The following is a 14,345-nucleotide window of genomic DNA, read 5'->3' as shown; positions in this document are numbered from 1 at the left end:
ATTTGTCAAGAATAGAATACTACAGGCAAGGATTACAAAACAGAAATTAGGAATATGATAGAAAAAAATGAAAAACTCAATAAAAGGACCTGATGATAAGAAATATACCTGAGGGCTTCCCTGGTGGCGCAGTGGTTGAGAGTCTGCCTGCCGATGCAGGGGACACGGGTTCATGCCCCAGTCCGGGAAGATCCCACATGCCGCAGAGTGGCTAGGCCCGTGAGCCATGGCCGCTGAGCCTGCACGTCCGGAACCTGTGCTCCGCAACGGGAGAGGCCACAACAGTGAGAGGCCCGCGTACCACAAAAAAAAAAAAAAAAAAAAAAAAATCTACCTGAGCAAAACGACAAAGCTCTCAACAAGAGAGAGAAGAAAATTTGAGTATCCATCCAAAAATTCACATTGGAATGATAGAATGGCAGAAAATATCACCAATGAAATCATTTAAGAAAAATTCCAGGACTGAAAGGCAACAGCTGCTAAATTGAAAGGGCCTGATGAATTCCAGCAAACAATAATAAATAGATCCATATGAAGGAATTAAAGTGAAATTTCAGAACACCTGGAAACTAATAACAGATTCTACATGCTTCCATTGAGGGAAAAAATCAAAAATAAGCACGGCTTCAGATTTCTCAGTAGTAACAGAAGCAAAAAGCTAATGGAGCAGTGCCTTTAAAATTCTAAAGAAAAATGATTTCCAACCTAGGTTTGTATACCTAGCCAAACTATCAATCAAGCATTAAAAATATAAAATGACAATTTTCAGACACACATAAGTCTCAAAGAACATATCTCCTATATATTCTTTCTCAAAAAGCTACTAGAGAATGTGGTCCACTCCCCCTAATGACAGAATAAGTCAATAAAAAGACATAGCACATGGAAAACAAAGGTCCTACACAGAAGAGGGGTGAGAAATCCCCACAATGGTGAATAAAATTCTAAGGATGAAAGCGGTATACCGGATATAGAAAGCAAGTAGGCTAGCCTGGAAAAATGAAAATCAAGAAACAAAAATGAGTCACGATCCTTGCTGCCACTGTACCTGAGGGGGAAAAAAAGTGTCTTCTAAATAAATATTAAAAAATCCTTAGTAAAGGATTGTACCAAATCATCTCAACTATTACTACTACATGGATGAGATTCATGGATACAGGCATCCTGGTATAAAATTACCTTCATGGATGGACCTCTGTCATAACTGTATCAAGAGAATGAGTCATGATTTCCATAATTCTGTTATAGTTCAGGGCAGACAACTTTGTGTAAGTAGATTACTTAACTCTAGATCAGGAGGATAAGAATTATTTAGGACTAAATGAAATGATTTAATTGTGGTTAACATTTTCTTTTTAATGGTCATATAAGAAAAATACTTTCTTCTTAATCTACCTTTAACCCTCAATTTAAGATATATTTTGTATAAATAGTAATTTAAATAGTATCTTGATCCAACACCCTCAGAATTCCGGGGGGGTGGGGGGGGCAGAATATCCTATGAAAGACCTTACTACAGGTTTTAAGTTAATAATCTATGAGAATATTTTAAGAACAATTCTATAAAAAAATACTGAATATATTGATTGGCCTTGTTTAAAAACTACTTAGAAGAATGATTAAATCTTGTATAAAGTATCATAACTGAGTCTCTCTACTTTTTATGAACCCACTTACATAGTTTCAATGAGAATCTGTTTTCCTTCCTTTCAGAATAAAATGGATAAATCAAATTTGTAACCATGACCACAGAAAAATGCAACGTTTAAAAACAAATCTCTCTTAATTAGCTATGACAGGGAAAAAGGACTGCATCTCAAATGTAGAAATGATGCCTTCTAGGTCTTCACAGGAAATCAGTACAGTATCTCTTTCATAACTTATGGATTCCCAGCTTTAAGAGGAATAAAGAATATCACTTCCTGACAGACAAGGAACACTGACAAATGTGGGACTCTTAGAGAACCATGATACCATACAGTTCTAAGTAATGCAGGCAAAATCTCATTGAGATAAATTAAATGGCTCTTGGTTCCTAATCTTGTAACCAAGCAAATAAATAAGTAAATTATTATGCTTTATAAAACTAGACAGAACTTAACTCTTATATCAAATGGACATAGTTTTGTTAAGCAGACAAAGAGAAGCCTTTCTATACTTAACAATACGCCATTAGTTCAATAAACGAGTCAAACAAAACATCGAAATAAAGAATCAGAAAATTATTAAACAAACTTATATGATCAAATCTGTACCTTAAGGGGCAGAAACTTGGCCACGGGAAGGGTTATGGAAGAAAACTGACACTTTGTTTTGCCTCAATTTTAAGTGAGCATGCCCAGCAAGTTCCATAGCTGAAGGGTAAATAAGGGGTGAGGGATCACCCTGCACCCTAAAATTACAAAAAGAAAACAGGATAATTCTATGTGGATCTAGCTCCCAAAATAAATGACTTCATCTCTAACTTTGGCAATAATGACAGTCTGAAGAATTATGACAAACCTTGAAGATAAATAATTAATGTGAGAAAATGGCTGCTGTTTCACCATGATGAGGCTCAGAGATTTAGTAATCTTTGAGGGGTTTTTATTCTTAAGTACTCTGGTAGTGTTTTTTGGTTTTGTTTTTGTTTTAATTTAATGAATAAGTCCTAAAGCTGGACTCTCTCACAAACCTTTGCAAATAAACTACATTTCTAAATTCATATTTTTCCTACTAGTAAGGGGCATGATTAAACCTACTTTTCTAAGTTGCTTTTTAAATGTATATAAGTTCTAACTCCAGTAAGGAAGAATACTGTCATTTTCCATATATCTCCTTGTACTGCAGGGCTCCCTAAAGCTTCACGTAGCTGCCTCTTAGTAAATATTCATGTCTTACTAATAGATTCATCAATTGGTTGAAGCCAGAGATTAAAAGTGTGTCAGGAACAAATGCTAACATTTTATATAATTAATCTCATTTAATCTCTCAAAATAAGCCTACCAGGTAGGTGGTATCACCATTTTATATGTAAGAAATACTGCTGGGAAACACAAATTGGCCAGGTTCCAATACAAAATTACCATACTTTCCACTTCATGATATTACTAACTGGTTTTAGGAAAATTCTTTGTCTTTTCTTTTGTTCTTTCTTTTTCTTCTGTCAATTTGCTTGCATATTTTTAATCTGCCAACTATTATATCACTTAAAATATGTTTGATGGAGAAGAGAATTACACAACTCAAAATAATTATGTCATTCCATCTTTTCATCAAACCCTTATTAATTTCATACATATGTCCTTCAGAATTATATTTTAGAAACTTCTTATTAATAGGTAAGCAATGGTGTTTTTTAAATTTTTTCTATTTCTTAATGAATGGGATTGAAGAATTTTTTCCAAGTTATTTTACTATTTATAATTTTCCAGATGCAAAGTGTCTGTCAAATCTTTTGACAATTTACCCAGTGGATGCTTGCTTAAGTAAACTTCATGGTTAATTATTTAAAAACAACAACAACTAAAAGTTCTGACATGTAGATTATCATGCATTAAATGAAAGGAGCTAGAACATCTTACCTTTTTTTTTTTTGCACCTAAAACAAAGGGGTTCTATTCTTTCAATAAGCAAATATTTACTGAATATTAAGGTAGGTATTGTGGAATGCAATTTTATACTTTTATTAGCAGTCTTATTATACCTAATTAGAAAGGGTTTGTCCTTAAAATGCGACATTTGCCAGATACATCAGTAAGATAAAATTCCTAACTGCAGGAAGCTTATAAAGTACTACACAAATAACTATAAACATAAAAGTTGAAAGGAATAAATGCCTTTAAAAGAGATACAAAGTAAAAAGAGAAGTTAGAGAACTTCCAGCTGAGGATAACAATATCCTTTATTAGGTACATTATGTAGGCACCATGGCATCAATGATTTTTTATTTACAAAAATCAAGGATTTATATCAGAATATGTTCTCCTAAACATAATACTTTCTTTCCCACCTCTGAGATTTTGAATACCCTCTTTATTCCCTTTACTAAGAATATCCTTGTAATTCTTCTTTTAAAATACAACTCTTCTGGGATTTCCCTGGTGGTCCAGTGGTAAGACCCTAAGCTCCCAATACCGGGGGTCCAGGTTTGATCCCTGGTCAGGGAACTAGATCCCACATGCCGCAGCTGAAGATCCCACATGCCGCAACAGAGACCCGGTGCAGCCAAATAAATAAATAAATATTTTTTAAAAAAATTTTTTTAAATACAACTCTTCTAAGGTTTCCTTGACCTCCCCCCAACAGAGTCCCACTTTCTGTGCCTTACACAGATATCTATTGTGTTACACTTATCATCTACAAAGAGCTGTTTTTAATTAGTTACTTATTACTTACTTATCAGATAAGTTTTACTTGTAAGCAAAGAATTTATGACCACAGTTATTTTTTACCTGTGTATATTACAAGGCCCTCAAAAATCACATTTTCCATCTTGAGAAATCATAAACTCAACTTTGAAACTAAAAGAAGCAGTTAAAACAATTGTCAGAGTTTACCTACAGTCCTTCATCCTTTTAAAGTAAGTTAACTGGCAAGATTCAAAGATAGTACACTGAATTCTTGCAAAACTAATCATGATTTAATGTTTTCAAAAGCAAGCAGAAAGAGGAAAAACTCTGCCTAATAAGGTAAATATTTATAGTAACTACAATCTGTCAGGAATCATGATTACAAAGCTCTCAAAATTCCATTTCAAAGGAAGATATATAGTTACAACTGGATCTAATTCTTAAAACAGAAAACCAGTTTTCAATATCAAATTATGAATTAATTAGAGACCACTTCTCCAGCTGCCTTTAGTAGCAGAAAAGGCTAACTGTTCTCTAATACCCATTTCTCTCCTTCTTTTATAAAATTTTCTAATTTTAGCTGAACACATGGTTGTCCAGCCAGATACTACATTTCCCAGCTAAGTATGTTCCAGTGATTAAATTCTCACCCATAACACATGAATCTAAATGATAGTACTACTTCCAGATGAGGCTCTCAAAACAATGAGCGTGCACTCCCATTGTTCCTTCTCCCTTGCCCCTGGCTGGTGAAAGCAGCCATGTTCAACCCAGAAACCATGTTCAACATATGGAAACCATACATTAAGCCAAAGCCACTTACAAACCTGAAGAGTTTTTCTCTGTATTATTACACAAGAGAAATAAACATCATCCTTAACAGTGACAGAGTGTCTCAGAGCAGTTTAGCCTTTACTGTAATCCAATCAGCTCCTGACATTGACTACCTAAAAGGAAATAAAAGAAGTTCAAAAACAGTCTCTTTTCCATACTCTTCCCCATTTCTTCCTTCTCTTGAGACATTTAATCTAATAATGGTAACAGGGCAGGTACACTCCTAAGCTGGCAAGTCTTAGTTGAAAATGAGCTGAAGCAGTCAAGTCGTTCGTTATTGATTCACCAAAATCTCTTTTTCTTTTGCTCCTGGTCCTCAAAACAGCAGAAACTCTTCCTACCTTCTAAGTTTACCTTTCCACAAAATGGAAGACATCATCTTGGACAATTACTGGCTCAAGGAGAGATCCTTTTACAGCCCTGTCAGTTCTCAGAACCACTATTCCAACATAAAATTCAAGTTCCTTATTAGAATGTAAAAGTGCCATACACATAATTCCTGGGTACCTACCAAGACAACAGTTCCCAAAGTAACACAGGGCTACACAAACAACAAAGAAAGGGAGAAAGGATTATACGGTTTGACATAATAACACTACTACCTCACATCATCATCATAAAAAGGGGTCTCTCTCCCAAACTAAAGGGAATATATCTAGTTATTCCTAGTTACTAGAACTATAACTGATAATTGTTTTTTGTATAACAAAAAATAACACAAATTTCTTAATAATATTCTAAACAATGAAAAATTGCAGACATGAATAAGTGAATATTTCTGATGGTAAAGTTAATATTTCTGATGGTAAAGGTCACCTTCATTTCCCAGACATTCATGTTTACATAGGCCCAATTATAAAGACTCTCAGGAAGATAATATCAACTGTACCCCTAGGCCTGCCACATTTTTTGGAAGGTGACCAAGGAGATGCCCGGGTCATTCTCTTAAAGACTCAAAAACCCAAAGATCAAAATTCAAAACTGAAAACGTTCACATTGTATAAATTAACACTAGCGCCCTGGTTTTCTCACTTTGCAGCACTTAAAAAACTGGAAATGCTGCCCAGCAATCATAGTGTCTCCGATACAAGATGGATTCCACCGTACAACCTGAAGCATATATAAACGGTTTAATTTTGTGGAATTCACTTCTCTGTTTTGAAAAAAGTAAAATAACAGAAAAAAAACACTGATTTCCTCTGCAGATTGCATGACAATCTAAGAACTCTGAGAAGTAATTTTTAGTCTTGGACTCTCTAAAGAACATAACAAGATCAAATGGGCAAGGATTTTAAAAAAAGAAGCTCCACTAATGGATAGGTAGTTTCTAGATACTCTAGGAAACTAACAAGGACAATGCTCCCCAGAGCTACTTGATATTTTTTATAATCTACTGTTAAAATATCACCTTATTTTTATTTATAATGCCCTACAGCTGTTAGGAACTCAAAAGCAAGAACTTTACTCTCAAACTTCTTTCTACATGTGACTCCTTTGAAAAACTTGGTATGATAATGTATGAATTTTCCATATACCTCAAAACTTAAAAACAAAAAGTATAATAGAAATCTTTCTAAACCAAATCATACATCTCTTTGTCTTCTTGAACAAATTTAGCATAATTAAATATTCCTATAATTCAGAATCATAATAAGATCATCTATTACCATAATGAACATGCTATAAATAATGTGTCTTTAAGAATAACAATTCCCAAATTAAGTAACCTCAAAACTAAGTTTTTTAATTCTTGTTCTAACACTTGGAATCTGACAGCTCTTCTCTATCAAGATGCCAGCCATCTCTTCTTGCCCCTATCCATATGCATTTTTCTAGTAGCACTTCTCCTGTCCCTAATTAACTATTATAGTCTGAAAGCACAGATACCACAATACATCAGAACTATGAAAAGTTCTCAGGTAAGGGCAAAGGTCATACACAAAAAAATAAAAATATGCAAACTGCTATAAGTGGATTTGCTTGAAAAATATCCAAAGACAAAATTTTTTCATTAGAAAAAAATGCTGAAGAAAAGCCAATAATATCTTAACACAATTTCTACCTATTTCCTAGAGTTATTTTTATAAAGCCAATAATATTTTACCATTTGATTTCTATCTTTAACTTCCTTGATTTCTTCTTTACATACAACCACCAATTTTTCAAGTTTAACTATATTCAACAAAAATATTTTTACAATAATCTGACATTCTTTCCTGTACCTAATATAAAAATAATTTTTAAAAAGTAGGATTACAACTAAAATACACTATAAATCAAGATTATACTTTTCACTGCAATCAGCACAAAGAATAGATTTAATAGAGAATGAATATATACTAATACTTAGGGAAACATCCTTATGAGAGGAATATTTAATGTTACCAAAAGAGACTAAAATGAAAATTTTTTACCTTAATTATATATTATTTATTAGGCTCCACACTGGCCAAAAAATGAATCAGATAACTTTTCAAATTTTCTCTGTTTAAAAAAAAAAAAGGTCAGGCTTCCCTAGTGGCACAGTGGTTAAGAATCCACCTGCCAGAAGACCTAAATACACATTTCTCCAAAGAAGATATACAGATTTCCAACAAACACATGAAAGAATGCTCAACATCACTAATCATTAGAGAAATGCAAATCAAACCTACAATGAGGTATCACCTCACACCAGTCAGAATGGCCATCATCAAAAAATCTACAAACAATAAACACTGGAGAGGGTGTGGAGAAAAGGGAACCCTCTTGCACTGTTGGTGGGAATGTAAATTGATACAGCCACTATGGAGAACAGTATGGAGGTTCCTTAAAAAACTAAAAATAGAACTACCATACGACCCAGCAATCCCACTACTGGGCATATACCCTGAGAAAACCATAAGTCAAAAAGAGTCGTACCACAATGTTCAGCAGCTCTATTTACAATTGTCAGGACATAGAATCAACCTAAGTGTCCATCAACAGATGCATGGATAAAGAAAATGTGGCACAGATATACAATGGAATATTACTCAGCCATCAAAATAAATGCAGTTGAGTTATCTGTAGTGAGGTGGATGGACCCAGAGACTGTCATACAGAGTGAAGTAAGTCAGAAAGAGAAAAGCAAATACCATATGCTAACACATATATATGGAGTCCAAAAAAAAATGGTTCTGAAGAACCTAGGGGCAGGACAGGAATAAAGACACAGACATAGAGAATGGACTTGAGGACATGGGGAGGGGGAAGGGTAAGCTGGGACAAAGTGAGAGAGTGGCATGGACTTATGTATACTACCAAATGTAAAATAGATAGCTAGTGGGAAGCAGCCACATAGCACACAGAGATCAACTCAGTGCTTTGTGACCACCTAGAGGGGTGGGATAGGGAGGGTGGGAGGGAGACACAAGAGGGAGGAGATATGGGGATATATGTATATGTGTAGCTGATTCAATTTGTTATAAAGCAAAAACCAACACAACATTGTAAAGCAATTATACTCCAATCAAGATGTTAAAAAAAAAGAATCCACCTGCCAATGCAAGGGACACGGGTTCGAGCCCTGGTCCAGGAAGATCCCACATTCCACGAAGCAACTAAGCCCACGCACCACAACTACTGAGCCTGCACTCTAGAGCCAGCGAGCCACAACTGCTGAGCCTGCATGCTACAGCTACTGAAGCCCATGCGCCGAGCCCATGCTCCGCAAAAAGAGAAGCCACCACAATGAGAAGCCTGTGCACCACAATGAAGAGTAGCCCCCAATCGCCGCAACTAGAGAAAGCCCACACACAGCAACGAAGACCCAACACAGCCAAAAATAAATTAAATAAATAAATTTGGGAAAAAAAAAAAAGGTCTACATTAAATACACAAGAAAAATTCTGTTTTCAAATACTGCAGAACACTATCTTGGTAACCTATTTTTCTCATTTCTAACTTCATACTTGCACTATTTTCATGATGCTATATTCTAAAGCAGATTAAAACTGGAAATGTTGTGCTATATCCTCTATCATGTCATCCCTATTAACATTATACCATTATAGGAAACCAGTAAGATAACACCTTAATAGAAAGTAACAGTACCACAATTTTTCTCAGAGTTCCTAAAAACAATACATTTTTGTGGGATCTACAGAAAATGCATCATATTCGTGAATTAAAAAAAAAAACAGTATAAAGATGTAAACATACCCAAATTTAGGTTTTATGCAATTCTAAACAAAACTTCAAATAGTTGGTTTTTAAACTTTGTCAAATGTATGTACAAAAGGAGGGAAAATTAGCTTAGAAAATTGTGAAAAGGAATGATATCTACTGCCCCTTCATATATTTATATAGTCTATAGCACTACAGCAAATAAGACAATGCAGTACTGCTATATAAACAAGGCCCAGTTCCAGGGTTGTTAACCTGCTTTTAGATTTTACATTACATATTCTTGTGAGAAGCTGATAAAACTGTAACTCTTTCCCCAGGAAAAAAAAAGCACATATGTACACTCACACAAAATTGCGTATATCATGGAATCACGGAAGTTTTTTAAGTATCTCTAGAACCCCCAAAGGTCAATGGATCTCAAGTTAAATATCCCTAGTAAATGAAGCAGAATTGATAGCTCAAACTTAGTAAGTTATGATCAAAAGAAGAAATGTATCATCAACATAAAATTCTAAGAAAATTAGGAAAAGATGGAAACTAGCAACCCATCTTTACGCAATGTCAAAATAAACTCCATATAGGCCAAAAGGTATTTTTTAAGATAATTAAAACATCTAGAAAAAATAAACAGAACAGACGAACATTTAGTTCATCTTACAATATTTTTTATGCAGAGAAGTCCTGGAAGAAATAACACATGAAAAAGCAGTGCATTTGACTTCATAAAAATGTAACAATTCTAAATATGTAAAACCATAGCAATTAAAAAAAAAATTCTTAACTAAAAAAAAACTTCAGGGCTTCCCTGGTGGCGCAGTGGTTGAGAGTCCGCCTGCAGATGCAGGGGACACGAGTTTGTGCCCCAGTCCGGGAAGATCCCACATGCCACAGAGCGGCTGGGCCCGTGAGCCATGGCCATTGAGCCTGAGCGTCTGGAGCCTGTGCTCCGCAACGGGAGAGGCCACAACAGTGAGAGGCCCACGTACCGAAAAACAAAAACAAACAAAAAAAAAACTTCAAAAAATATGAAAAGCAAAGGGCTAATATCCATAAATAACTTACACATAAGGAAGACATTAACATTTACCACAGAAAAAGATACACAAAATAACCTCAAACAGCAAAGTCACAAAAAATGAGAAAGTTGCATATATATTAAATATTTAAAAGTTCAATTTCACTAGTTATCAGAAAAAATGCTAACCACCAAATTGATGGTGGCATAGGAAATGCTTTTCAATAAAACTAAGGTTTTATCAGTTTTGTAAATTACTTTAAAAGTCCTTTGTAACAGTAATTTCAAAAAAATATTATGAGATGTAGATCATGACTCATGTACAAGGATGTTCACTGCAGCTTTATTTATAATAGAGAAATGGGCAACAAAATGTTCAATAAGGAAAGAAAGATTTAGTAAGTCACAGTACATTCTTATTAAAGACACCAATATTACATAGCCATTTAAAAATATATTTCAAGAACATTTGATCATTTGGGATATTTTCACAAAATAACTATTATGTAATCATTAAAAAAAATTTCAAAAGAATAACGAAATGGATAAATATCCACAATAAAATACTAAGTTAAAAGGGCAGGAATGAAATTATGATCCAAATGATAAACTAATTGATCAATCAATAAATGGAAATGTCACAAAAATCACCAAAAAAGTGTTTATTTCTAATTAATTTTCAATACTTTCCAAATGTGCTATAGTGGAAAAGATTTTAAATGACTCCCAGTAACTTGGTATTCATTTGGTCACCTAGTCTTAATATTAACTGAAATTCCACAACATGCTTGTTATTGACAGAGTACCAATGAACAAACAGTAGATGTTCAGACAATTCATTAATCTTAGTTTTAAATTTATAGAACTATATTTGCCTTTCTAACAAATGTAACAGCAAAACTGTCCTACCAATACATATTTACATAGTACATTATGTTCTTCAGTGTTTCAAGTGCCTCTTATGATCTTCCACATTAACCTAAGAGGCAATCATTTGTATATGCAAATGAAAACAGAAGCTTAAATATATAAACCAAAATATTTCACTTTTTTGGAAGTGCAGAATGAACCATGCCCTATGATCAAAGTTCTTTTCTTAACCTAACATATACACACAGACATAGACGTAGATACAGAAAATACAATGTATTTCCAACTCTACAACACCTGAAATAATGTCTGGAGGGTGGAGGCGGTGTGCTGGGTAATTACCCTGGAAGCATAAAAGGGAAAAGATTACACAACTGCCCTCTAAATATATTTCTCTGTAGAAGACTTCAGGGGTTCAAAAATTATATCAACATATTTTCTGTTGAGAAAAAAAGAATTATTCCCTTCACTTCATTCTATCTCCTTTGTGATGTCATTTTTTAAAACTCCACCAACCAAAAGTACTCCCTTCAATTACATCTATTTGATACTTAACCGTTCTTGTAGGCAATAAAGTCCCTAAACCAACCAAGATTATAAAGCAACAGCCACTTCTTCATCTGACAAGTGACTGACTTAAACTCAGAGTTACATAACCAACCAAGAAAACAATTGTTGTATATACAAACCACAGATGAAATTTATGACAACCATTTACAAGTTTTCAGCTCAGTAAGAAATAATTTACACAATGGTAGAATTATATCAAATGTATAAAGCTTCTCCCAGGGGTTTGTATAAGATTTAAATATAGTGACACTACCATTTTAAAGTAAAATAATCAGTAACATACTTATAACTACTTTAAGAAACTAAAACCAGGAACATACAATTTTTTAAAATCTAACACAATTGTATCTTACACACATGTATATATGGCAGTTTGTTTTTTTTTAATCAACTGATTTATCAATGATTCACAATTTCCTCATAAAGGCCTCAGTGTAGTTGGGAGTTCTTTGTAGAATTCTTTATCAGAAAAATTTACCAAGTTTAAGTACTATACTTTATATATCATTACAAACAAAATGGTAAGGAAATGATTAATTTTAAAAGTCAAGGTACCAAAAATAATCTAACTGAAGCAGTAATGGACAAGTGATCAGAGACAGAAAAAATGTAAAACTCAAATGCAAGCAAGATCAGAGGCACACACTGATTAAATTAAAACTTCACCACTGAGGATCAAATTTTTTTAAAAAAAATAAATACCCAAGGAGATTGAGATTTCTTTTTAAATGACATTATACAGATTCTTCCAATGCCCCCTCCCCTTCATTTTTCCAAAACTCAAATTGTTTCTAGTTTGAAAACATTCCAACAGAACTGGTAAAGATAGGGTTAAAAATGTATTTGCAAATATGCAGTTCAAATAATTGCACTTCCCGTGAGAACACCACTAGGTGCTGATCTTCCGCTCCCTAAATATAAACTTGAATCCAGCAATACCCTTAAAGTGAAGTAAAAATCGAGAACCACAAGGGGACAATCATTTTTACACAAAATTAAGTCCACAGCTTCTCAGAGAATCGGAGAAATACAAGAAAGGAGTTTGAGGTCGGTACGGGAATACAACATAAGAGAAATGTTTTCCATTTAAAATATAGGAATTCGAGCGTAACAAAACGAAACCCCTCAAGAATGAGGAAAATTAAATCTAGAACCCGAATGGCGTCCAACAAGAACATTCTATCTTGAAAATGAATATTGCGCTTGCGCAGCCACCGCCCCGCCAGCTGCACAACTGCAGCTAGAGCCCGACCCCGCAAGATCACGTGCTCCCATGCAGCGCCCGCCCGCAGCTCCGCAACCGCGCAGGCGCAAACACAGCTCCCGCAGCCGCCATAATGCGGTCTCGACTCTAAAGAAATACAATAATAATCTAACAAAATGTGGTTATAATAGACCCTGGGACTCACATATACCTTTCGAGGTGGGAGAGGAGGGAGGGGGAACCAAATTCCTTCCTACAGAGCCGTCCCGCGCCTCCGTCCCCTCCGCTGCAGCCTCAGTCTCGCGCGCTCCAGTCGCCGCGCCGCCGCCGCCGCTGCCGCCGCCGCCGCCGCCTCCGCAGATTCAAAAACAAACCCGCTTCTCCCTTGCACGCGCCGGGGCCGTTATGCAAATTATCGTAGGCGGGGCTCTGCGGTCGTAATATTGGTCACGCCCACCATGCTTTTAGCCAATGGGCTCACGGACTGGCCGTTCCCCATGCAAATCTTCTGGTTTTTTATTTGAATGAGAAAAATTGGCCCCGCCTCCTGCCGTGGAAAAGAGAAGGAAGTCTGAGGTGGTGGCGCTGCGCCTTTCAGTTGCAGTGAGGTGTGTTTTTTGAGTGGAGCCTTGCCCAACCAGTGAGTAGCGCTTTGTGAGCGCCCTCTATGAGCCTCAGGAAGGAAGGAAGGGAGGAAGGGAGGAAGAGAGGAAGGAAGGAAGGAAAGAAGGAAATAGGTAGGTGAAAGTTAAAGAGCTGAGGTAAAGATTTTCGAAAAAGGCTGGAGTATGTTAGGTTGTTTATCGTTTATATTAAAAAGTCAGAAAATATACCTCAAACTGTGTAAGTCACGAGGGAGTGGCACAAACACATCTTTTCTTTCCGTCCTGTGCCAGAGCAAGCGCTTCCAGTCATACCCTTCCACCTGTTGTATCCCTGTTATTCACTTTTATTTAGGGAGCCAACCCTTCATGAAGGCCACAGAGTGTAATGAAAAAGGTGCCTCTGTATTTGTTGGGATATCTGGGCTTACGTCCAAGGACTCCTGCTTACGTGCCTGTTCCGTGAAATAAGTGTGTTACTCAGTTTTCTCTTCTCTAAAATGGTGATAATGGCTATAATTCAAATCAGTTGAGAGGGCTAAATGATAGGATAAATATAAGTGTGTTTTGCAAAGCAAAAGCAGCCTAGCAAATATATGGTGAGGTTTGGTTGTCGTTTTTTAACATCATTTCTCCCTTAAATTAATCTATTCGTTCAATATTTATTTAGCAATGCTGGTGTTCCAGACCTATATTAGGTTCCTGTCCTCAAGAAATCTTTACTACAGTGAAGGAGACAGAAAAGTAAACAGGAAATTTTTGTAAGTAAT

General features: G+C 35.4%; 1 protein-coding gene across 1 annotated transcript in view; it reads right to left on the bottom strand.

The window, feature by feature from the left end:
* ATF7IP (activating transcription factor 7 interacting protein) overlaps positions 1-13,318 on the bottom strand; it is a 128,072-nt gene extending 114,754 nt beyond the window's left edge. Inside the window, exon 1 of the mRNA XM_082850490.1 lies at positions 13,185-13,318. The gene's annotated coding sequence lies outside the window, so the exon portion shown is untranslated. The remainder of the gene's footprint in view (positions 1-13,184) is intronic.
* Positions 13,319-14,345: the final 1,027 nt, after the last annotated feature.

This window comes from Leucopleurus acutus, assembly GCF_964270905.1.
Source record: "Leucopleurus acutus genome assembly, chromosome: 11".
Lineage (NCBI taxonomy): Eukaryota > Metazoa > Chordata > Mammalia > Artiodactyla > Delphinidae > Leucopleurus > Leucopleurus acutus.
This window is presented reverse-complemented; position numbering and strand designations above follow the sequence as displayed.